Consider the following 26,145-nt stretch of genomic DNA (forward strand, 5'->3'; position numbering starts at 1 on the left):
TAATCTCTCAATAGTGTGCTGCTGTCACTGCTTATCCTCACCCATATAGTCGCTGAGCAGTGTGTAAGAAACTTTGGCATCGCTCTAACATTCCTACACGCACGTGTTTTACACAGGGATCATGATCATACAGTATTTTCACACCCCTGTCATAAATATTCCTGCAGCATCCACTCAGTTATCTTTCTGGGACCCCGCTACATGGGATGAGGCTGAATGAGTGAAGCCCAGTGTGCTCTGATGCCTCGGTGCAAAGTGTTGCAGCCTCCAGAGTCTGGACTTGCTCCTAAGCCTAAGGAAATAATTGATCTCTGGAGGACAAATGTACCCCCTCCACAGCGGAAGTCCCTCTTACCCGAAAACAGATCCGATTGTGCAGCCTACTGAAACTTTTTATTGATGTATTATTAATTTGCCTAAAAATAGGGAGCCGAGATGTCACCCTGCACTTGGAACCATCGGCGTGATGAGGCGAGCGTGGCGCTGGCTTCAGCGGCGGCTCTAATGCGAAGTGAGGCATTACTCATAGAGCCAGAGTTTGATATTTGATGGCTGGGTGGTCGTCAGAGCCTCGGGCTCACTTATGCGCCAGACGCACTTTCATGTAGGTCAGAGGCATCTCCACTGTCCTTTCACACGTCGATTCACAGTGAGATCGTATTCGTAGACATTAGGAGGGGAAGTAGACCTCATAATCTCAATATGGAATATGGTGCAGTTCGTATTCTTCTCCACGTGCCTCGACCCTCCCCTCCCCTCCCCATAGCTTGTGTATGTATAACAGGTGCAGCCTTTAAAAGTGCACCCAGAGGATACACCTTGGTGAACTAACACCACATTAACACCCTCCACATCAGCTGCCGGTGTTTTCCTTTACAGTTGAGCTGTGTACTTATAACACTTCCTGCCCAGCACATCCCCAAAGGCCTTTTTCTTAGCTTTTTCTTGCGTTAAAGTCGCTGTGTGTCTTTCTACTTTGTGTTACGGTCAGGTGGGGCAGGCAGCTCTTGTGCAAAAGAGATGGTGTTCTGTGTCCATAAACATGTGCTGTGCCAGGGTGAGAGGCTACCTACCTCTACCTCTCTACTACCTCTACCTCTCTACTACCTCTACCTACCTACTACCTACCTACCTACCTCTCTACTACCTCTATCTATCTACTACCTCTACCTACCTACCTACCTCTCTACTACCTCTACCTATCTACTACCTCTACCCATCTACTACCTCTACCTACCTACTACCTACCTCTACCTACTACCTACCTCTACCTATCTACTACCTCTACCTACCTCTACCTATCTACTACTTCTACCTACCTCTATACTACCTCTACCTCTACCTACCTACCTCTACCCATCTACTACCTCTACCTACCTACTACCTCTACCTACCTACTACCTCTACCTACCTACCTTTATCTACCTACCACTGCTGCTGACACTTTAATGCAGGACAGAAGGCCTCACTCTGATTATTCAGGGGATAGTCGCTTAAACACAATGTTATTTATTACCGTTTGAGTTTTTTCTTTTGGGGCCCCAGAGTTCCTGACAAGTCCTCCAATCCAGACTCGTCTCTCATCCAGCGTCATCTGTTGTTTTCTTTTTAGTTTGGTTCGGGCTCGCAATTAGCAGCCATCTCCTGTCCCCTTGGGCTCCACTGGATGGGAGGGAGGGAGGTTCCGACAGCGGTTTAAATATTGTATGTGGGGTGGGGAGGGGGGGGGGGAAGCAGCCCTCGACTCACAGCCTGATCTAACTTGCTCCTGTAGAACAAAAAAGAATAATGTGACTCGGTGATGGTGAAGAAGCTGCTATCATGGAAAAGACTGAATGTGTGAGAAAAGACGATAAATCAAACCCGAGAGCTCACCATTACCCAACACCCTGCAGCTCGGAGGCAGGATTTATTTGAACTGTGAGTCTGTGACAGTAATTTATGGATCACTCGGATAATGTTTTTCAAAGGACATCAGTAACACAGAATGTCAGGCCTCTATAGCGCCAACATGAAGATCAATAGTTGATTTTTCTCTGGTGTGCCTTTTGAAAAAAAGTTAAAGTAAACTCTCCTTCTGAATGTTCATGAGAAATAGTATTACATATGGATATTTTGCCACAGTGCAACATTGATTCCTCTCTGTGAGAAGACAGATTGGGCTATTTTTCTTGCTCCTGGCTGTGAAACCAATGCATTGACTTAAAAACTTAAAAGTTAGGATCCAAAGTGTGTGTGTGTGTGTGTGTGTGTGTGTGTGTGTGTGTGTGTGTGTGTGTGTGTGTGTGTGTGTGTGTGTGTGTGTGTGTGTGTGTGTGTGTGTGTGTGTGTGTGTGTGTGTGTGTGTGTGTGTGTGTGTGTGTGTGTGTGTGTGTGTGTGTGTGTGTGTGTGTGTGTGTGGTCGGGTGTGTGTGTGGTCGGGTGTGTGTGTGTTCGGGTGTGTGTAAAATGGCTAAGAGTTCCAGAGCCCCAGAAAAGACACCTGAGGATTTGCAATGGATTGGCTGGTCGTCTCGTATGGCGGCAGAATACGTAACGATGCGCTGTGCTCTCTTTATGTATTCTTCTCGTGGTGAAGTGTTTGAGAAATATATAACTGCAAACGTTATGCATTCCACACACCAAGGCCACGAGGAGGTCACCGTTAAAGGGAAACAAAGTTTACACGAGGCACAAGAAATATCCTCCAAGCTGGAAAAAAATAAGATCTCACACATGACAGGTTCTGCAGCCAGTTACAATCCCTCCCTGGATACACACTACAGCCTGGAAGAGAAGCACATCCCCCCCCTGGACACACTCATCATTAACTCGTATGAAGCTTTGACACCTCCACTGGAAAATGGGAATCATACGTCATGTAGTTCATATCTCTGCTGCTCTATAATCTACAGTTAGGGCTGAGTGAAGGAATGGGAAAGCCCAGATAAATGTCAGTGGAGAAATACTGGTGCAATATTGTGTGTCTGCATGCTAGAAAACCCGCGGCACAACAGCAAGAACGGGCAATGGCATCGGACCGTTATTGGCTTGATTGCAGGTGGCGAAATTCATGTCGCGGCACTTTTTAACGTTTCCGAATGATTGAGCTTGCCTCAAGTTAACCACGGCGAACACATGAGTAGTGAAGTCCAAAAAGAAAAGGTGGGCACTTTCTTTTCCATTTCAGAGCAGGAAACATTGAGCCGTTTTCAAGGTATATTTCAGCCTACACACACACACACACACTACGGCTCTGTGTATCATCGTCCCCGTCAGGAGCTTGACGGATGGGAACAAACTGGGCCCACTTCGTTTTACTGCCCCGGTTTATTTCTTAAGGTTCGAGCGTGTGAGGGTGTGTGTGAAGGTTGCGAAAGTCACGGCGAAGGACGCAGCCACCCTGGCCATGGGCGATGATTTATAACGCTCAGACAGTTGATGAGAAGGCCCCGTGCCCCGGGGACTTTATTTAAAGAAGTCGGCATTGGGGGGCAAAACCGAACGCTTCACGCTGATGCGGTTTGATGTGAGCTTCGACTCGATGGCGGCAAAGAAGCCACACAGCGCTCTGTGAAGTGACTCATGTTGCTTTAATGATCTACCAACCGGGTTACGGAAAGGAAAAAAAACCACTAGGGAATCTATTAATTTATTTCTGGTGTATTTGATTAATTTTACTCCATTTTGGGGTGACATATTTGGGGTGACTGTGGGTCAGTGGTTAGCAGGTCTGTCTTTCAATCAGGGCTTGGTGGTTCAATCCCCGCCCTAGTCGATGTGTCCTTGAGCAAGACACTTAACCCTGAATTGCTCCCTGTAGCTGTGTCTACAGTGTATGAATGTAACATGATTGTAAGTCGCTTTGGATAAAAGCATCAGCTAAATGACATGTAATGTAATGTAATGTAATTTTCTACCCCATAGTCTCCTCAAAGATGCACCCACACAAATCAAAGTAGGCCGGATACTTAGACCTTATCGTCTCACGTGTGGTCCTGGCTGCCTGTTCACCAACCTGGACCGACGTGGACTATGCCGTATGTCTGTGCCCATGATGGCCGCCTCCTCCTTGGCCTGTGTGCACTGATCTGGAACCCTTCTCTCATGGCCTATACTGTAGGATGGGCTGTCTGCGGTTATGTTGAGAGCCCAAGGGCGGCAACCCGGCAGTTTGAGTATCTCCGCTTGTTTTTCCCCAGCCAGGCTCTCTCTCTGTCTGCTCCCTGTAATTAGCGTCCTGCTTGCTGAGAGGGACTCACGACATGGTTTGGTAGGCGTAGCTGCTCTACTCTCTCTCTCTCTCTCTCTCCCTCCCCACAAAAGCCTTTTAGTCCTCCAGCTCCCATCATCCAACGACTGCCTCCAGATGGTCCCGTTTGCTAAGCAGTTTAGGGTTTTTCTCCCTTCTGCAGTTTGAAGGGTAAGGTTTGACAGCGTGGCTAATCGAATCAAGGGTCTGCAGGTTAATGTGATATCAAATATTGCGTAAAAATAATTCTGAAAATGACCGATGACCAGTGTGGTGGTCGTGGCAATTTTTTCAAAGCGCGATGGATTTGTTGACCGGTGAAGGAAACTTTGATGTTCATGTATTTCCTCCCTCAAATCACCAGGGAGTACGAGCTGTTTGGCAGGAGAGGAAGGAGATGTGTGGGAGGCATCCTGCCCAATCCTGTTGGCCCACACACTTTCTCTGCTAGATTTTCCTCAGATGAGGGGGAAGGCGGTGTTTAGGATTTCTGACCAGCGTTTACAGATTAAGCCCAACTACCATACGCCAACTTTAGAATTTCAATTCAATTCAGTTTATTTTGTATAGCCCAAAATCACAAATTCTCCTCAGAGGGCTTTACAATCTGTACACATACGACATCCCTGTCCCAGGACCTCACATCAGATCAGGAAAAACTCCCAAAAAAACTCCCAAAAAAACATTTCACGTTGGTTGTCCTTTTCTTACTTTTCGTCCCAATTATTTTTTTATTTTATTTCCTTTGGGATGATTAAAGAAACAATAACTAATCTGCCATCAAGCCATTCACGAGAAAGGCAGTCATCTCTTAATGCGCCCCTACTGTGGGCGTCTTTACTTGAGCTACAGCAGCCCGGAAAGATCAGCTCACTGTCTAACCACAGAAAGATCGGATCGTCTTTTTCCTCAGCTCTCATTTAGATGAGCCAATGAGGGTGGAAATTGTTATTTTCACCCTTGCCACCATTTCAAGATAAGCTATCCTGGCAGAATTTCATTTCTAAAAATACCATTAATGAGGGGTTCTGATATCTTTGTGAGTTGCTTCCCTTAACCACAAAACCCTACATTACTTAAGCATCTGAGTCGTGGGTAGAGCGAGTTCATATTTAGGTCAATAGGAAACAGCTGTCTAGATATGATGCTCCTTCCCCCCCTTTGCTGTCATCAGACCCAGAATAAGGCTTCATTATACTGTATCTTGGTTATTGAATTTTTTTTATTCCTTAAGTTCACAAAAATGCTGGCCTTTTTTTTGCACTGCGTTCCCTGTGGTGTGTACAAAAAGGGGGAAATCTGAAATACCTGCATATTTGGAAAATGTGCAAAAGTGATTAAATTTGAGAAAGTGTTTTATTGGTACACTTCCTAACATGTAAAAGTGTGTGGAAACGCACACATAGAAGCAGCAGCAGCACACTGAAATCCTGTTGCCTGACCGTGGACTTCCTTTTCCCTACCTTTCCATTCTGGGTCGCCACCGGTTTCTCGCTGACTGTGAAAACAGTTAAAGGAGCTCCTCAGGCTGCTGTGTGGCCCCGGTGGGGGGGGGGGGGGGTGCAACAGAGCACTGTGAGCCCCCCGAAGACCGGCGGGTGGGACTTTCTCCTACCAGCACCTCTCTCTTCACATTCTTTTCTTCTTTTTTTTCTCAAGTATCTGAGAAAAAATGTTGGCTTGCAATATTTTGTATCACTTTTCAAAAATAATTTTGCTGTACAGAAATGCTTAAGATATGTTTTAGTAAACGATAAAAAAGAGGGCGGGATCTCATAGTAATGGAACACAAAGGCTCCTGGTGCGTCGGCCTAATACTGTCCCTAGAAAGGGACTAGATTCCAGACACCAAAGAGCACTGAACCTACACTGAAGAACAATAATTATAATCTTTATTATCACGGTTACATGGTGAAACAAGGCCAATGCATGAACATCCAAACAGCGACACTTTCACAGTAACACGGTTATTATCCTCGCTAGCAGTTTCAGTGGGTCAGTTTAGCAGCTTGGTCCAGGCTCTCCAACTCTCTGATGGAGTTCCTTTCAGCTTTGTACAGACATTCATGGTCCCCAGAGGATGAATACTGCTTACTTTGACTTTTCCTCTCGTGCCAGCATCATGTAAAAAAATTCATTTTTGCCAACAGTTTGGTTTATGGCCACTAATAATATTTCCCAATACCTGCTAACTGTAAAGTGCCCCCATTTGGTCACAATTGAAAATATACATCAATTGAATATGTTTCTTTATGTTTAATGTGTTTAAGTAAAACACGTATCCTGCAGGCTACAATAATGAGCTAACAGGCAAACTAACAACAACAAATACAGGGTTCAATAGGCCTCATCTATAAATTGTATTGAATTTGTATTGGTAAATGAACGTTCCTGATTATCTTTTATCCAATTTCCACATCACCTCACATTATCTTGAATAGATAAACACGCAATTCCGAAGAGCAATATTTTTGATAAATCAAAACTTTGTTTTATGCATGTGTGATTTGAAAACATATGCAGGTGTTTACTATTTGATGAATGAGTGGAATGAATGCATGTAGGCGGAGTTAACAGGCCCTCATTGTTATCCTCCCATGAGTTAAACAAACAGAATGCACACTAGCCTGTCATATTGTATTCAATGTTATAAGTAGGCTACAGTTATCATGTGGCTCAAAGGTTTTGCAAAATCTGCAAATGACTTTGTTGAACCCAATAACATCTCCTGGGACCCTTTGTGGAAGACTGATATGGTTCATATCCTCTATGGTGCAACGGAAAGCTGCGTTGTTAACAAGCAGGTTGAAGTGCTGAACACGGTAGCACCACTAAGCCGCAGTTCAGGTTTTTCTCTTGGTCACGGTAATCCTGAATGAGACTTTACGCCACCGGACACCTATGACCTCCAGGTCCAGATGATTTCTAGAAACTTGATACATAACTGAGTCTTAAATACCTGTGATGGTCTGATGTGGAGCTGAAGGGAACTACTTGCTATCTGCAGTTGATGAAACTGAATATGGGCTGAATCACTCAGGCTAATTGTCATGTGTGATACTCCGCTGCACAGGTCGCCGTTCTCACTGTGGGGTTGAGAGCCGCTCACCATGGCCATGGTTTTATGAAAGCGCCTCGCTGTGCTCCAGCCTGGTCGAGGCAAGCTGCTTCAAAGCTGCATTAATCAGGCTCTAATGCTTTGTAATCACCCGACTGTTATGCGGTGTGATGAGAAATGTAGCCATATGTAGATGTGGGGTTAGCTGCCTGGTGGTGGGGAGAAGCATTAGAGATTGTCTTCGCTGCGCCGCACAAGACGTTGACCTTAGTCCTATTTAGTATTCTCAGTGCTGCTCGTCTGGCCATTTAATTAAAAGCCAGCAGATTATCTCTTCTAATACATCATGCGGTTATAGCAGCACTGTATGTGTACAGACAGACAGACAGACATAATAATAATCGCCTTAAAATGGGAATGATGTTTAATACCGGATCGAATCATCCAATAAGAAAATCCCTCACGTGGTCAGTATTGCATGGCAGACGTTCAACACAGCTACTCATTACTGTGAAGAAGGCGTTAAAGCTGCCAAGGAACACACCAAGTCAAAATGATCAAATGTGCCGTTAGACCAACCGAGTGAGATTAGTGGGGATTTACAATCAAGTAACATGATGCATCTGGCGTGAGAAAACAACGTTTTGATTGTGTGCGGCGATGGGTAAATGCTTGCTGTAGGTTATGCTCCCATCATTAGACGTGGGTCTCAAATGATTTGACTCTGCCAGGCTAAATTCTTAATGGGTCTAGACAAGGGTTTGGATTTCGAGGGCTAATGCTGGCTGATGGCTCCTAAGCCATGGCCACTCTCAGGCTCTTGGCCCTCTTCATATTAATGGGATTAACAGGACTGTGGCTGAGAGGGGGCACGACGTGTAAGCAGAGAACCCCAAGCCAAGAAACAAAAACTCCCCTGTCCCCCATATCCAACAGGGATGCTATAGTCCCCTCTCTTCAGTGAGGAAGAAGAGAAGACTACCCCCTCTTCACAGGGTCTCTCCATCTCGGTGGCCTTATTCTCTGACAAGGAGCACTGGCTCGTTTCGATAAGGTTATGACACCAGTTGGCCAGTTCAAGGGCAATGCCTTTGTCCATGGTGAGAAGAAGGGGGGCTGTGTGGTCCCTCTGTTCTCCCTGGACCCAATGAAGGAGGCCATTTGTCCTTAAATAGAGGGGAATTAAGCCCTGGTTGTGTTGCTCTGTTGTTTATGAAGGACAAAGAAGCAAGACCTCAGTGTTCCCTGTTTGGACAGAGCAGAAAACTGCTTGTGAACCAAACCTGTCAGAACCAATCGGGTGAGCTCATTACGGTCGTACGCACTCCGGTGGGCGAGACAGAGGACGGAGGTCAAAGGATTCACAGTTGGTGAGCTAACAGAAGCTTCTTTGTGTTATGAATATGCCAGCTCAACTTGCTAGCTTTGGGTGGCATGGCTGGAAAGATGATGCGACGGTCAATGCACTTGGAGAAATGCGTCCCGACAAGATTTTTCAAGCTAGTTGCCAAGCTGGAAAGCCGCCATCCGCTTCTGGTTGCCAAAGCTGCCAGAATGGTTGCCATATTTCATTTAGGATTTGTAGTGATTATATTGCTTTTCAATAAAATAACATTTTAGTCATGAAAAAGTGAAATCAAGAATGGTTAAACATATTTTACAGAACCCGACGCAACTTGTTGGTGTTTTTGAGAAGGGGATTTAACAGTTGTGAAGCTTTTGGGAAAAACCTGATGCATTAATATTCATAAGCGCTGTCGTACACTGCTGCCTCTCAGTATTTGAGGACGTTTCTCTCTCATTTAGCTGTTGACAGTACTTTCTTCTGGGTTAAATCTGTGCAACAGCAGCAATAACTCGCCTCCTTTGGAAAATTCCCAACCGAGGACTTTTGAGACTGTCCTCCCAAGACGAAAGACAGAAACAGTTGTTTCCGAAAGTTCCCCCCTTAACCATAACCCTGTGTTTATTATTGTAACCATGACAACAAAGCTCCCCTAACCTTAGCGACGCAGTCATTTTAAGCCAAACCATGATATTTCCCTCAACGTAGTTTTTGTGCCAAATCCTTCAACCACATTGTTGTCACATCATAAAATGTATTGATTTATAAACAGTGATTTTATTTCATGCTCTCTCTGATTTTGGCATTACATCCGCAAACGACACAATGATGTGTCTTTCTTTAGACACAACGTATTTTGACACTTTTTCTTATTTAAGTAACAGTGGCAACCAAAACAAATGGCTAACCAGGAACTCAATATCGGGGCAAATGTCACTGTTGAGCCCAGTGGAAGAAACTTCTAACTCCGACTTGTAGCGCTGTATAGCGGCCCGTCACTGAATACAAGCTATTATGCTAAAGGTGCTATTCATTTGACAATATCATCTGTTAGGACTTTTCCCCCTTTTTCTAAGGTTCAGGTCCAACTCTTTAAGGACACACGTGTTGGAATGTCTCTGACTTGTTTTATTATTGTGGTTAAAGTGGCTTTCAAGTATGAGTAAAGTATCTGGTGTTTGTGTAGTAAGTGAGTCAAATGCAGCACAGAAGGGCCTGTGGTCTGGACAGTTTAGCCACTGTGGCTAACCTGTTGCTCTTCCTCGGGCTTGTAACGCTGGGGCACAGGAAGACTTGTGGCCTTTGTGCTGGTTCTGTGTGCTCTCTCAAGTCTCTGAGTTGATGCATCGATAGAGAGGGAACACTATTGCACACTTTGGATGAGAGAAAGGAAACAGGGAGGGACTTATCAGGTGTGTTCAATTCAGTTTATTTTGTATAGCCCAATATCAGAAATTACAAATTTGCCTCAGAGGGATTTACAATCTGTACACATACGACGTCCCTGTCCCAGGACCTCACATTGGATCAGGAAAAACTCCCCAAAAATAACCTCTCACAGGGAAAAAAGGGAAGAAACCTTCAGGAGAGCAACAGAGGAGGATCCCTCTCCCCGGATGGACAGATGCAATAGATGTCAAGTGCACATGACATGTGTTGTAGTGTAGTTGTCTGTATTTGTGGACTTGGTAACAAGCTGACAGAGCAAAGACTGGAATCTTGTGAACCCCAACGGTCCCAGCTGTAGAACGGTAGAACGGTCCCCACACCCCCACACACACACACTTCCTACCTCTGACCAGACCACAGCAACGGAGGAAGCACAATCTTTTTCACAAGCTGCCTCTAATTGATACTGTCGAGCCCTGGGAACCCAAACGTGTGGGTTTAATGCTCTGCAACATGCGTACAAAGCACAACAGCCTGCAGTATGCCATCCCTCTGGGACACCACAGGTTATTTACAACCAGACGATGAGTCTGGCCCAGGTCTTTGCATAGTTCCGTTTAAGTAAGTTAAAAAAATTCCCAAAGAATCCCTACCGCACTTGGATGTGACCCTTGCCAATCCTTTCATCGCATAGCTGCACCGAGAGAGGGTAAGAGTTGAATCCAATCCAGAGCTGTAATCTCAGCCTTAGGGGGCTTTTCGCTAAATGGCCGTGTGGGTTATGAAAGATTGAAACCAGTTATATATGTTGGTTAAGTTCCTACTTTTGGTGCTGACTTTATGCTTCTATCTCTGTTTGCACTTTTGCGTTTCCTCACCAGTGACACCTGTGGAGTTGTTATAATCGGATGATTGTGTTTCTAGTCGCTAAGTACGGGCCACATATATGTTTGTGTTTTGAGGCGTTCACGTGGCATTACCAAATCCAATCAAATGGGGTGTAAATTGACTAGTTCTAATGTAACTTGTCATGGCTTGGTGAGACAGACACGTCTGACATCTCTCCAGATGGAGAACAGCTTGTGTTGTATTGTGTTTCACAGACCGAGCCAACTCTCCCGCTCGCTCTCTTTCTCCCTCTCTCTCTGTCACCATGAGTAAAATCACGCTGGCGACAGATTGATGGAATCATGATGGTTTACAGGGTTGATTTCGCCGGTTTATTTTGGCTGAGCGCTGACCCTCAGCATCTCTGGCCATCAATTTCGACCTTTTCCATGTGCGACTCCCCTCTGGCTATTTTGCCAAGTGAGGTCTTCCTCTACGGCTGGAGATGGATACACATGATGGGAGTTTATTTTTGAGCCGAGGAGGAAGTTTGGATTGGGAGAAAGTGTGCGCAACTGTTTTCCCTTAACCAGCCGCTGAGGTTTGAGGATCTGGAGAGAAGCGCTGTCAGAATAACGAGACTCCTTAAAGGCGCTCGCAAGAAGAATAAATGTGTGAGAGATTGAGGTTTTGCAAAAGAAAGAAAAGAGCACAGCTGGAAAGAACGAATGATTGATTGAGCATTATGGAATTAGATGGAAGATCTTATCCCCGATTGTTTAAGTGTGACTGTGGAGGCCTCGGGGCTGATCCCTTTCATTCTGCGGTGAGCACGTGTTGTCCTAACTGTGAACTCCGACTGCTTTGGGCTCTTACAACATTTACCTGATGAGATGTTAAGAGGCCTCAAAACCACACCGGATCCCCCAGGCGGCTTCTCCAAAACATGTCTGGCCTGTAGACGCATTTTTTTACCATCACATGGTAGGAACATCAGTGGCTGCTTTAATTAGGAAGCGGTACAAGGGAAATCCATCCACGGGCCTCGCTGGCTCGCAAGCTTTGTTTTCATATGTGTGAGTGACTGCCGGGGTCCTCGATGAAGACCCGAACCTTCTGACACACGAGGCTCACGACTGTTCAAACAAGCTGTCACTCAAACCTTCTCTTTTCTCTGCCAAGACAGTGTTGGCCTCTGCAAGTATTTCCGCCTTGTGCTCAGGCTTAATGTTTTTGTTTTATAAAAACAAGCACCGTTGTCTTGGAAAAAGACGCCGCGAGGAGAATGACACTTCTACCAAGGAACTTCTCGAGGCGGGTTGATTTTTCTGTGTGGGAATGGGGGGAAATGATGTTGCCCCGCTGGCGAATTTCCATTCCTTGTGGAAAGAAAAATACAATATCGGCTCTAAACACGAGCCGTGATGACTTTCTCTCCCTGCCGTCGCTTCTCGCTTTAGCACTCGCCAGTCTGAAGCGTTCCTTCCTGGCCGTCACTCCACTTGATTGATGGAGCTGAGGACTCTCCCTCGTGACAGCCGGCGCAGAGCGGGCAGGCCTCGGGCTACCCGCCATGTGGGCTCGTGCTTTCCCCGGAGACCCGGCCCCCTTTGTTGGGAGACGACGGACCTCGATTGCCGCTGTGATTGTCTCACCTCCTCAACCGCCGCTCATATCCTTATTCTAACACCGGCATCTCATTCAGAGGTTATTGATTTCTGGCGACGGAACAATACGCCATAGTTTCCCCATGAGCACGCAGCTGGCTGGACCTTATTAGGTGGATAAGAACTTCATTAATTCCCTCCTGCAGCCGTTGCAGAGCCCATTCATTCAATGAAATATGAATCGGTACAAGAACAAAGAATGACTTATGAGTCTATTGCCGGCTGTTTCTCAGCAGAATACACATTAATGTAAAATATATTCTCTCGGGGTTAAGTTTAGCGTTGAGACGTAGTGACATGAGGAAGTCAAAAGCTTGCACGTGGCCAACAGGTACAGTTCAGATTGATGTGGGAGATTATGGTGCATCTCACACTCTACCATTGGAGATGCTGTAAATCATGTGGTTGAATGATGGATAGAGGTTGTCACAATGAACAGATGAGTTGGCAGGACGAGCTTTTCATTTGCGGTAACGACTCGACGTCAGCGTATGAGGGGGTCTTCGGAAATCATAAAAAAAGGACTCGTTGCTTAGATGTAGCAGTTTTGAAGATGATCTGAGCAGCGGACAAAATGACTCATTCACTTTTCGGAAGAAAGGCACAGAAACTGTGTTCATGGAACTTTTCATGCAAAGTACCGACGATACAAAGGAAGTGTTCAATAGAAGAGTGTTGAGCTGCATTTGGGAGAAAGCTCTTTGGCACATGTCAAATTATCCTCTAGTCTGTTGTGCCACTATTGTTCGACCCTTCGACTTATTTCAAGACAATTTGCAGTTGCATCCATGGCTACTTTATTCATATTTAACACACACAAATATCCCTTGGTCCTCAGTTTGGCTTTGGTTATTATCTTGTATTTTACACAAGATTGCAAACTCTGCCATTTCCCTCCTTTAGAGCCATGGTTCAGCTGTTTTTGTTCTCCACAACCTGGTCAACAAAAGGCCAGGCCTCCTGTTAGTAGTTAGTAGCTAAAGATATTTGACGTGAAATTTAAAATGACGTGTTTATTCCAAAGTTGTGTCTTGAGAGTCATACTGCGTACTTCAAAGGCCTAATAGTTATTCAATACACCGTCTGACTATTAGTATATTGTTGGAAAGGAACACACTTGTAGCTTTGCCATGATCACATAATCATCATTAAGAATGATCTCAGGGCATTTAGACCAGCTCACCTCATGCCCAGTGTGATTGCTTTATGAAATATCTTGGAAGCCATCAGTGGTCATTTCATTCTCAGTATTGCATTTCCGCGTGCTTAACCTAACCGATACGTCGCCATTTAAATGTCTTTACTCCTCATGAGCGGGGGAATCCTTGGCCTGGGAACGAATGGCAGTGAGTGGCACACTGTGAGGAGTGGGAGTTTTTATCTGTGTCCTGCACAATAATCAAAAAACGAACCCCACAGATAATACTGTTATTGGCAAAGGTACCTAAAATAGTTCAACAGATGGTTACTGCATGTTTTTGTCATCCAAACAGCTGCATCCTCAAAATAGATTTAGAATTAATTAATTAATAAAAACAGAGGATTCTCCCAAAAGCTTTAATAACTTGCAGATTTGTCGGATTTTGGAGGCTTTCTGTGTAACTGTCAGTGCACTCCCAAGGGTGAGTCAGACCGTGCCCAGAGTCTCAACCAGATTAAGAATTTAAACCTTTTAGTCCCCGGTCGAGAGGATGCCAAACTTCCCTTCATTTAGGTCCGTACCTTTTTCTTTCTGCATGCAAGAATGTGCAAAAGTAAACATTATGGTTACTAGATGATTCATGGCGGAGCTGAAAGGTATCAAAAGATACAAAGAAGAACTTTGAAGACGATGTGCTTTTGATTATTTAGATCAAAGTGCATCAAAACTGGTCAAACATCTTGTTCTTATTTCAAACGTTGATCAAAGAATCGACATGTTGCCGCTGGAGATAAAACCCCGTTCTCCCCCGTGAGTGCGTGCACACCCCTTTTCCCTCAGCACTTTTACACTTCCCGACAGCTTGAAGCAGAGGTCACTTGCATATTCATAAACCTTGTGCCGTTGACTTGACGTCTAACTGGATGTTCGGCTTCAAACATTCTCACATGTCTGCAGATAATGTAGTGCGGTCGTTTCTGTGCTCTACCTCCAAACACACCGGGGTCCTGTACACCGTGCGCCATAAGGAATCCAGAGTTGGAAGTCTCGGCACACTCAGTAAACACTTATGTGAAATGTGGAGCAGCTAAGAGCTTTGACCTTGTTGAGCCAATAAAGCCTCGATGATGCAAGTTGAGCTGTGTGCCGTGCAACCTTTGGCTGATCTATGAGTCTATCTCCCAGCCGGCTTTGTGCAGTAGCCAACATTAGCTCGCCTGAGCCTCTCACACATTTATATGTTGAGCTGCCTTCCTCATTTTCTTGGACTAATTTTCATGGAACACTGAAACTCTTTTGTTAATAATCCTCAAATAAATACTTTGGAGGTCAACCCCACTTTATTCGCAAGGAAAATTAAATATGAAATAACACCTGATGGTGTTTACTGCAAATGATGATTTGATAATGAGGCAGTCCAACAATGCCAATGCAGCATGTACTCACCCTTCTATAAATCATGTATAACTGGATCCAGTACAATGGACAAACATCCTGGCATATCTCCAGCGTCAGTCAACCAAAAAGCAGAAGTAAACAGTTTCCTCATACAATACATGTCTCCTAGGATTGACAGTGTGTACTTTTATTATTTTCAGCAGCTCCAGTTTGGATTATTAGCTCAGTTGTGGATGTGTTTATGGCTGTTGGAGCTGTGTTTATTTGAGCAGGATTTAGGGCTGTTTATTTGGGACCAGCTTCTTCAGTATACAGTAGGCCCAGTCAGATAATTGTGAGATTTAGGAGCTGAATAAAACACCAGCTCAGTGTTCAGCAGTGTTTACCTTAATGGTTTTGGTACAGCTAAAACATCTGCTACCTCTACGGAAAAACCATGAAATGATTATGCCGCGTTTGGAATGAACAGAAAGTACCTGCTGATTTCCCCTGAATGCTCTCTGATTGTGAGGAACTGCAAGTATGGCTGACTTAGTGCAGAGTGATTATCCTGCTGCTTTTTTTTCAACCCAGCGTTCTCCTTATAAAGACTGAAACTAAATATGTGCAGTATCGTGTCTTTTTTTTCCAGAAAGAAAATTGTCCACGGTGTTCTTCATGTTGCATTCCAAGCATCCGAATTAATGTCTTACTTACTTTTGCATCCATTGAAGTCATAAACATGATCCACATTATCTTTTTAAGCGTTTGTGTTTTTTGATATAATAGTAGTTTAAAGAAGGAAAACTGGTCATAAATATACCCTTTTATGTATCTCATTGAACAGCTGGGCACTACAGTTGTTTATAAAAGTGACCTAAACGCAAGTAAATAGTGCCCTTTTTGAGGACTACTACATTTGTGCTGCCCTAGTGAGTGTAAACGCCAACAGGACCATGAACATGGGATTTAAACTGAACTACAGTGCTATTGGTGATGATGGAACATGTCGCCCAGTGCAACGGTGTGGCTCATGAATATATTGTCATTAGTGTTTGGACAACAACAGCATTCTATGGCGCAGATAAATAATCTATATCTGGCTTTGACTGCACAGACGATACTTGTCAGCTGCATCGGTTCATTATTGTTTTTGGTCTGTTGGTGGGATTTGTGAGATCAATATATAACGTTGCCAGCTTCGTTAAAAAAAACAAAAAAACATATTGCTCTGAGATAATATTAACTGTAAAAAGTATTTTATGACTCAAACATAGAGTAGTTTTGGATGATATTACATAGTGTTTTGCCCAAAAACCAGGGGCAGGTAGTAACCAGCATTGGACTGGTAATTGATTTATTTTGGCCCCCCTACTGGCCCGCTGTAATGAGATGACAAGTACAGTCCTGGGGAGTAGCTGAGTGGGTAGGGGGGGTGGGGAGAGGTCCATGACCCACAGCAAGATCAATACTACATGATGAGGCTGTGGAAATTGTGCTGCAGCCTTTTGTTCTCATCCAGGCTTTTGCAATAAACCAACCATTTTGCCACTTGTGATGATATTAACTGCCTATCATTGTAAGCGATATCGAGGACATACAATGTGGATCCCAAACAAAGGCTTTTGGTGTCCCATAGTCCCACTACAAAGCAATGGACACATCAATCACTTACTTGCACTGTGTTTTGTATTTTAAATCCCACATTAGAAGACGTTGCAAAGATTAATAACCACAGTTCTGCTCTTTCGGAGAAAAGACAAGCTCACATCTTTGGGATGTGGGCTTGATTGCATTGTACAACACCTGCCTGATGTGTGGGGGAAAATGGTCTCCAATAGTCCCATCAAATACTGGCATTTGCTCGCGGCATTGCCTAAATAATTTGTTAGTATAACATGAATAATGCAATCATAAGACACTACTGAAGAGATGATGCAAGCTGTTTTTTTCTTCCTGGGTTGTGGATCTGACTTTGAAACCAGCTGTGGCACTTCATCCATCTGTTTGCATTTACAGTATAGAATCTATGCAGAGCAGTATTTGGCAGCATTGCCTTCCAACTTTTCCCCAGCTAAAAGAGGGGATAGGTCAATTTTCAAGTACACTTTTCAAGTCATAAAAAATTCATATACAAGTATTGTTCTTTGGGGTTTAGAGAGAATTCCTCGCCCTCAGGAAAGACGGCTGAATGGTTGGAGGGAATAATAGCTCACTTTGCACCTCGTAAAACCTGTGAGCACACCTCGAGTGCTGCTGCTGAAGGCCTCTCACTGCAAGTCCCACGCTCGCGGCCCTCAAAGCAGTCCCTGAGGACAATGGAAGTGATGGGGAGCGCAGTGGAGAGGATGATATCGGCCTTCACACCACTGACATGTGTGTTTAGTCCTCATTCCACCATTTCCCATCATAAACCACCAAGTGTCATATAATGACATCATGGATACCTTCTTCCCTACACTTAAAATCAAGCAGCTTTTTTCCCCCCTGCTGGCTCCTCTGGACGGCCACGGCTTCCAGTCGACACTCCAAAGAGTGTTTCTTTGCCATGAGATGCAAGAGTCTGGCCTCGACCCCTTGGCTGTTGAGCTGTACTAACTGCGTGCACTATGAGTTCTTCACTATGAGTTCTGTTCATTCCAAGGGGATGAACTGACAGTTGAGCGCTTTGTTTCGTCCTCACTCTCCACAGACCTGCTGTATTGGCCCTGGCTGTGTGGTTTGACTCATTTTATCACACGGGTGGAAATAGTTGCAAGAGGACAATAGTCGTATCCATTATTTGTGCTTTGATGATGTTAATTGAATTTTGAAAATGTTCAAAGCTAACCCTTTAGACAGAGTAATGTGTCAAACAATCAAGTCTACAGCCATGCTAGCACATCTGTGCAGCTATAATTAGCAACAGTGCTTTGAGCTAAATGCTAACTTCAGTGTGCTAACGTGCGCACAGGGACTATGCTGATGATTTAATAATATTATTTATCGAAATCAATTTCTTCTCTGTGGAGCCTGTTAGCATGTCGGCATCTGTTGACTAGCATAAAGTGACTGAGGATGAAGGGCTTTACGTTTTAATATTTGAAGAATATCATGGCAATCCATCCAGTAGTAGATTAGGGGACCAGAACAATCCGTTGTAGGAGTCATCCACTGGGGTCAATGCAATGTCTGTACAAAATGTCACAGCAATCCATAGATTTGTTGCACTTGAGTTTGGGCCAAAGTGGCAGACGACCAAGACACATTGGGATCCATAGAGCCAAACCGCTAGCTTGGCTAATAAAAGATTGTAATATTCTTAAGATAAATGGCTTTAACATCAAATATAAATATATATATATATATATATAAATATCTGCAGCTGAGCCGTAAATCATCACAAATCTAAAGGGTAGATGGACTAGGATATGCAGTGTGTAGCCAGAGATGTTTGTCTTTACTGTAATTCTGGATTGTATAAGGCCCACTATGTAGGAGTCTGAAATGAATCCTTACTCCCACTCTTCTTAATTCACTGACTTCTTCCAGGTCGAACAGGGTGGTAAATCTCTCCTCTGAGAAGACCCGTCCTCCTCCAAACTCCGCTATCTGGGATACGACATGCGAGCAGGTTCATGTAATAAAACCCCGCTGCTTCGCTCACATCTGCATGCAGCTGTGTCTCACGTGATCCGTCTGTTGTCTCTCTTTCGCCTCGACTCGCTTTGGCCTCCATTGTGTCCCACGATTCTCCTTTCATCATTACGCATATGCAGTTTGCTTGTAGTTAAGTGGATTGAGGGCTCACTGGAGCGGATTTGTTGTGGCGATGTCAGTGTGGCTCTCCCTCATGCACAGATGTGTAAACACGAACCCACGGCAACCGCTGCAGCTTTCTGACACTGATTGGACCGATGGCCTAGGATTTGGAGAGCAGCTGAGCTGAGTGGGACGAAGCAGCAGGTGTTGTCTGAAATTCATTATTTTCCTTTTCAGTGTTTTGTGTGAATTTCCCTGCTTTCCGTAATGTATCTTGCTGATCGCATTTCTTGAGTGGAGGCTTCAATCATCATGTGATGTTCTGCATTTAGCTGCTGCGCTCAATAATACCTCACAAATCAATCGTTTTTTTTAGCTGCGCTGTCCTCATGGCTTTGTGGATATCGAAGTGCACCACTTTGGACAGAAATAACTATTGAATGGCTTGCTATTAAATTAGGTACAGAAATGTAGCTTCCCCTCAGGCTGAAAGGTAATAATTTTTATGATCCTTTTTATGATCCTCTATTTAATCGTTTTGTCCAAAACCTAAAATGTATTAAATTTACAACTATATAAAATTGAGAAAAAGCTGCAAATCATCTAAGGCATATCTGAGAATGTGGAATTTTTTTTTTTTTTTTTACAATTTGGCTTCATCAATTTAGATTGATCAATTTATCAAAAAAAGCTGACGGTAAATTATTTGATGACACTTATCATTTCCGAAAAGCCCAAACACCTTATCATGTGCATTGTGTTGCTTTTGTTGACTATCATGACCTACGACATCAGGTGACTCGGGATGGCAGTTTATCATTCCCACAGTAGTCTAGAATATTTCATCATGACTAATCTGCCCCTGTGAGTCGGGGGATTGCAAACCCGGGGCCGATGTAATGCATCGCCACCTCACTGTTTTGGTCATCACTAGTAAGAAGATGAACGCACCTTATTTCAACATGTTATTTTTGGAGATTATGGCTTCCTTGCTCCTTCGTGAGGAAATTGGGTTGACACAGTGAATTTCTTTCCATTTAAGCAGCCTTAATACTTAATGCTGTTTTGTCTGCCCCCGGGCCCCGCTGAGTAGTGCGCGTTGCACTTTTCCGGACTGGCACGGATTCTCATTACCTCTGGAAAAACTTCCTGCGTTCATGTAAAACAGTGTAACCTGATCCCGAGACTCAAAAGAGTTCCGCGGGAGATCCGATCTGGTGGAGGCGATGCCGGCTCCCAGGACGAGTCACGTGAATAGAAAACGGCGGAGCAGACGATGTAAAGACACAGCGTGTGCTTGTTTAACACCTATAAATACCTGAGGTGAGGGAAACATTATCGGTGCGCTCGAGTGAGAGGAATTAGGGATAATTAAAGAAGACAAAGGAGGCTTCCAGAGTGGTGCTATCTCAGCTATTTGTATGGCCATGTCCTCTTTCACTGTCTTCAAATGGAGTTCCATTTTGTGGGCTGAGGCATGATTCATGGTGGTTAAAAAAAAAGGAGAAGACATCTTTAGAAGTAATGTCTTTGGTTTTTAGATTTCTGTCTGATGGATATGTGTCCACACAGTCAGTTACTGTGGTGCTGGAAACAGGTAAATGCTGACATCATATACTCCATCAGAATGGGATTGCGAAATGTTTACAAGGCATCATCTGTTTTGTGCTAGAGGACGTTATTTCTTGCTCCCCGGTGAGATAATCTATTTTCACCAGCAATGTTTCCAACGCCGTAGCCACAGAAAGAGAAAATCAAATCCCAACCTGCTGGATAATGGGCCTGTGAGTCCTTCAGGACTGGTGTTAGTGATTGCCTCTGCGTTCATTGGAACGCAGCTCAAATTCAGCAATGCATGTTTGTTTTGGGGCATCGTTTGTGTGTGTGTGTGTGTGTGCGAGCTCGTGTGAGTAAGCGCTTGTGTGTGTGTGTGTGTGTGTGTGTGTGCCTTTTTTTTATGAGCTTGTCTGAGTGATTTCCCAGTGAGAGTACGTTTAACAGCCGGATTCCTCCAGGATGAGTCTGACTGTTTGATAGAAAAGCCCCATGGCGGCCTCCCGGTATCCAGCCTAATGAGCATCACGTCTAACAGGTGGTCCATCAGAGCACTGAGAACCAGAGGAATTAGGCTGTTTGCATGTGAGTTGCTTTGCTTTATACCAGTCGTGCTTCTCTTTTCTCCCTCCAAAGAGGAGATTGAATCATAAACATTCTCGATGGATCCGCGATTGGCCAAACGATTTCAGAACGGCTGGAAGTTAGTCCCAGTTTATTGCCTGGTTTTGGGATGATGACGCTTCATACACTGACGTGTACCGTGAAAAGGACGCTTTGTTTTAGGATCCTGAACGTATAAAACGGGGGCACAATTTAAACCGCTGGAATGAAAATAGCTGCGATCGTGTTAATTGTTTCCAGTTGCACTTCCAGGTTGTGAGTGGGTTTATGACATACTTTGTGAAAATCATTCGTGTTAGATTTCATTTTGTTGACTTTTAATGGCAATTACTACACAGAAAGTGGGATTTCGTACAATTGTGATGTGCTACAACCAGCCTGGGTTGCCTTTCTGCCCCCTTTTTTCTGTTCTTGAAAGTCACAATAACAAAACAATATTTTGAATGTGCTTAACTAAATGAGTTCACAAACAGATTTTATCTGCGAGCAACGTGGGCGTGGCATTGTTGGTCGAGCCATCACTTTGGTCCAGAGTGAAATGTCAATGGAGTTTTTGTACAGACGTTCCTGTTCCCCAGAGGATGAATCCTCATGACTTTCAAAATCCCCTGACTTTTCTTCTGGCCCCACCACGAGGTTCATATTTGTAGTTGTGAATGTACGGCCACACATCTAGTGCTATCAGCAGGTCAACATGTCAGTTTGTCCGATACACAAAAATACTTTGTCTTTAGTGCTAAACAAACAACAACATTCACGTCTCATAGGGTCCATTGGACCTGGAGGTGTCTGATGCCTGGTGAGCCGGCCTCCCGCGTTGGCCCTGCTGATGCCCCGCCCCCCCCTCCTCTCTACCTCCTTCTGTTTCATGGATTGGAGTTCCATTCATACATTGTCATATTCATGTAATGTGTTTATGTAACTTTGTAATGCTGTTAATTCTGTACACATGACATCTATTGCATCTGTCCATCCGGGGAGAGGGATCCTCCTCTGTTGCTCTCCTGAAGGTTTCTTCCCTTTTTCCCCTGTGAAAGTTTATTTTTGGGGAGTTTTTCCTGATCCGATGTGAGGTCCTTGGACAGGGATGTCGTATGTGTACAGATTGTAAAGCCCTCTGAGGCAAATTTGTAATTTGTGATATTGGGCTATACAAAATAAACTGAATTGAATTGAAAACTGAAAGTGAGCATGCAAACACACAAAACTAAGAAGGCGAACTTGGTCAACAATATAGCTGCTAAACATCGACATGGTATCATTGTTGGGGAACATGTTTGTATGCTGTTAACACTTAGTTCAACACATCACTGTGTCCTAGTACAGCCTCACAACGCGTGCATGTCGGTGTACTTGAAGTATTTCATTCAATGGATGAACAAACCAACAGGGATCCACCAAATAAATAAAAGAAAAACACAAACCTGAACATTAGAAAAAGGTGCTTTCCTTTCAGTCCATCACATGTCCACGACTAAAAGGCATGAGACAGAACATTTTATTTTCCACCATGTGACACAGGGCAACATCTGATTTGAATTTGTTTTTCTTGCTGAATTAATGAAGTTTCCATTCTGGGTTACAAATCCTGAAAGGAGATGAGAAACATGACAAGTTTAGCTCTACTTCCTGCTGTATTTGATGTCATGATGAATACTTGTATTCTTCATTAGTCTTCACAGTTTACTGATTCATCTGCTTTATGTGCAACTGGGTTTGCAAGGTCCTTATCTCAAATTACACTAATTATACAGTATTAATTAGGTTTAGTTCGGTTAATTACTTAAATCATACTTTCATCTAATCATAATATGATCTATTGTTATGCTAATTATCAAAGATAAATTCGCTAGAAAGAAAGATAACACGTCATCTGCCATTAATGCTACCTGTGCATTTTTACTTCTTTTTGTGCTACTTACAACTTTGCGGTGTCCCCTTTTTATTAATTAACATTTTTAGCGGTGTTGTAATCCCTCCACTGGATGACCAATATACAGTATTTTGGAAACAAAGCAGCATTGTTTAGCATGACCAGCAAATGTCTCGGATTGGGCATGGTCCTCCCCCCTCCCCCGCCCCCCCCTTTCGCCTGCTTTGCTGCTGCAGCTGACTTTTAATGGGATCTGATTTAAAAGCTTGTGAATAATTCCTGTGGGGTTGTGGTTTGTAGGTCACTGTGCCATTATGGTGTGTTGCTGGTCTGTCTGAGGGGAAAAAAAAAAAAAATATATATATATATATATATATATATATATATATATATATATATATATGCGTGTTGGAGGGGGAGTGAGGCACGGAGGCTTCTCCTGCTTGTCTGGTTGAAGCCCCCGAGCTTCTCTCTCCAACACGGCTGTAGACGGTCACAGAGTGAAGCCATCCACCCCCTCGGGCTTCAAATCCCTTCCTCTGGGCAACAAAGGGATTATGAAAAAAAAGATTGACTAATCTATTGCGAATGTACCCATGCAAAGTGTTTGCCACAGAAGCCTTGACATCAGCCTGATCTGAGAAAGCCCCCCAAAAAAAAAAAAAATTCAATTTGATCATCAAAAGCTGCTTTTTTTCCATTTAATGCTTTCTCCACAGAGGAAAGAACTAAAGCGCTGCATTTCCAGGGCCTTTTGTTTTCTTTATTTGGGATACTTGAGAAGGAGCACTGGGCTTGTAAGGGGCCACCTGTGATAACAAATGACTCCCCAGTGTGTAGGAAACATCCAAAAGCAGCAGTCCGGATGATTTTCTGTCTTGATTTATTAATATACTGCATATGCCTGAGAGCTGTGTCTGAAATATAGCTGAAGGTGTTGCGAGATGAAAAATACGCCTTTTGCGAAGGACTTCCCAGCCAGTCGAATTCAGTAGCACATACCCGAAATGACAGTTTGGTACCTGGACAAATGCCTGGAGAGCAACTTTCACCTCTCAATGGTATTTCTGGCTGGCTCCACTCCAAACATCTTTGATCTCCTCCCTTCGGTTCATATCGGGATGTCGTGTCTTTATCTGCCGGCGAGGTGGGAGTGGAGTGACGGCGAGTGGAGGAGACTGACCGAGGATGAACTTATCACCTTGTCTTCGGGTGAAGGATGTCTCTGTTTCACGTGTCTAAATGTTCCCTTGTCGATGCTGTGATACGGCGTATCTCGGGATAATTCAAACAGTCCGGGAAGAAATAAGTGTCTGGAAACCGATAGAGTAAAAGCTTCTTGGCAGTGATCGCGTTGTTGCTCCACCTCAGACTTCCCGAGACGTTTGGAAATTAGCCTTTATGTTTGCACAAACTGTAAAATGATGGTTTCCCCCTCCCACATTTGGCTCAGCGATGAAAGATGGTGTGATATTCTTTGTTGGGCGATATTTATCTTAGAAGGAAGAGCTTTGATTGTGAACCACAGGAAGAACATGTGGGTAGTCTTTGTGTTCCACGGCGCCGGACCGCGTTTGACTCATTTCCAGACTGGATCCCAGATGCTGGACCTGGGTGGTCACACCCATCGGGGTGTTGCGCAACGCCTGCTTGCTGCCTCTTGTTGGTTACCCAACTGTTGTCTCTGTGTTTTCAATGGTCTTGGAAAAAAAATCCATCAGAGGCGTTTAACTGGTTAACCAAAACCATTTAACAGGCAAAGCCACTAAACTCTCGTACTGATGTTTCCTTTCCAGATGTTCTAATAATGGTCTCATCAACTCTCACCACCTCTGTTTTTTAACAGTGTGTTCACAATGTGAGCCAGATGGGTGGTTCTCTTCTGAGGGTGGAGCTGGTCCGGCAGCATGGATGTGGGAACATCCTGTGTCATCACATATCGGTCAGAATGTAATACATTTTTGTTGGGTCATAAGACAGGAAGGTTCTCTGAGATATTGTTTTTAGTCCTATACAATACTTACAATATTCTCTGCTTTATTGTTTCATGAAATTGCCTAAATATAATTAATAAGTACTGTTTTATCAATAGAACTATAACTGACTGACACTGGATTTTGTAGTCAGCTATGGATAATTGAAAGTTAAACAAAAAAAACATAATATTAAACAAACAATCTTAATACCAATCCCTCTGATTAAAAAAATAAATAAAAAATTACCAAGATCCAAACATAAAGAAACATTGTACATTGTGTATTTGTCAGCACTCTGTGGTGGGCTAAATATGTAATGGAGACACCGTTTATAAATAAAACAATTTTTTCTGCAATTTCTTATGATTTACAGTATTACCAGACATAGACACCTACACTGATATATCTGTAAAGGCTAATATTGGCTCATATATTGGCTTGTCTGATTGGTAGCATTACTTAAAAAACCAAAACGTTTTTGTATTTTTTTTTTGTATTCTTTAGAAACTAATCAATATCAATATTGATATCACATTGGAACAAGGAGAGCATGAAAGTCTGTTGGCTGTTGACGGCTGATGTCCTTGAACGGTTCAGACGTGACGACGTTTCTCAGCCCGCCAGCCTTCGTGCACAAGCTTCAGTTTCTCTCTAAGCTCTCTAAGTAATAAACGGCCCTCTGGTGACGTGTTGATCTTGTTACTCACAGTGTTGAACGCACGGTTAGACTGACATTTTATCACTTTAACTACCATGGGACCAGCCTGGACCAGCCTGGACCCCCCCCCCCCCCCCCAAAAGAAATGTTGCTTTTACAGCTGTGTAATATTAGCTATCATATTTCACAACAGTGAGACACGCCACTCTGTCCGGGAGCAAAAAGCATATTCTGTGTTGCTGTTTCCTGAACCTTATCGGAGCTGATTTCAAACATGGCCCGTTGCGTGGAAACAAGAGCGTCGTTAAGCTTCTCGAGCTCGCGGCCACTCCAGGGCATCCATCACGGGCTGTAACAAGCTGCAGAGTGCTGTCTGAAGCGTGCGTGTTTATATGTGTGTCTTACGTGCTCGGCGCTGACAGATGTGTAGTGACAGTTGTGAGATATGGCCTGCTGGACATCCAGGACGGGTCCGTGGTGTCTGGTGAGTGGCATCTCTCTGAACCTCCCCCCTTTCTCATCTGCTGTGAGCAGCGGATAACGCAGCTCTAAAGCCTCTTGTGTAAGAGACCTGCTCACTGAAGATGGGGAAGGGGGAGGGGGCAAGGAATGGCGTAAGTGTCCTCCCGTTCTCCCCTGATCTCTGATCCTGAGCTCTCGGGAGGTCAGCGGAAGCAGAGCCA

The 26,145-nt window shown here is 44.0% G+C and overlaps 1 protein-coding gene across 1 annotated transcript in view; it reads left to right on the forward strand.

Moving 5' to 3' along the window:
* tmtc2b (transmembrane O-mannosyltransferase targeting cadherins 2b) overlaps positions 1–26,145 on the forward strand; it is an 85,970-nt gene that overhangs the window by 305 nt on the left and 59,520 nt on the right. The window lies entirely within an intron of this gene.

This window comes from Cyclopterus lumpus, chromosome 6 (genome assembly GCF_009769545.1).
Source record: "Cyclopterus lumpus isolate fCycLum1 chromosome 6, fCycLum1.pri, whole genome shotgun sequence".
Classification (NCBI taxonomy): Eukaryota; Metazoa; Chordata; class Actinopteri; order Perciformes; family Cyclopteridae; genus Cyclopterus; species Cyclopterus lumpus.